Source organism: Condylura cristata, unplaced genomic scaffold (genome assembly GCF_000260355.1).
Source record: "Condylura cristata isolate star-nosed mole 26May11 unplaced genomic scaffold, ConCri1.0 scaffold00029, whole genome shotgun sequence".
NCBI classification, from domain to species: Eukaryota; Metazoa; Chordata; class Mammalia; order Eulipotyphla; family Talpidae; genus Condylura; species Condylura cristata.
Genome location: NW_004567130.1, coordinates 18,059,325 through 18,059,954, shown reverse-complemented (window position 1 = coordinate 18,059,954; position 630 = coordinate 18,059,325). Strand labels below are relative to the sequence as shown.

The 630-nt window shown below is 70.8% G+C and overlaps 1 protein-coding gene across 1 annotated transcript in view; it reads right to left on the bottom strand.

Moving 5' to 3' along the window:
- The window catches only part of KDM2B (lysine (K)-specific demethylase 2B), a 36,955-nt gene that overhangs the window by 24,633 nt on the left and 11,692 nt on the right, over positions 1 to 630 (bottom strand). The window lies entirely within an intron of this gene.

Sequence of the window (630 nt, the reverse complement as noted above, 5' to 3'; positions counted from 1 at the left end):
GGTCGTGGGGCAGCGGGGGAGGGACCCGGGGTGGTCCACAGGCAGCAGGGGGTGGCCCCCACAGAGATGAGGGGGTGCCCCTGAGAGGTGGGGGGCGTCAGAGAGGTGGGGGGGGGAGAACCCGGAAAGGTGTGCGAGCAGTGGGGGAGGGGGACTCCAAGAGGTTAGCAGCGGCAAGGCCAGGGCGCTGGGGAACGTTCTCTTCCGGGCTTTTGTAAACGCATCTCCCCCTGAGGGATCCCGGTGGGTAACCCCCAAGTCTGGGGGTGCTGGCTTTCAGGTCCCCGGGGAGCTGGCCACGCGGAGGTCAGCACCCTCCCCACAGGGTCTGTTCTGCACCATTGACAGGCTGCTTTGCAGTCCTGGGGTGCACCCGGCACCTGCCCCCCAGCGCGCACCCCGGCGCCTGCCCTGCAGCAGCCTCTGCGCGAGAGCCCGCAGGCTGCACGGGGGCACCAAGAGCCCAGGGTCCCCCGGGGGCGGCCAGCTGGGGCCCACGCAGCACGGGCAACTGGCGGCACTGCGGCGGGGACGGTGGGGGGGTCGGGCCTTCGCTTTGGGGTGCTGACTGTTGCCCAACGGACCAGTTGCACAACTGTGTAAACACACGCCCGCGAGCTCCGGGCGCGC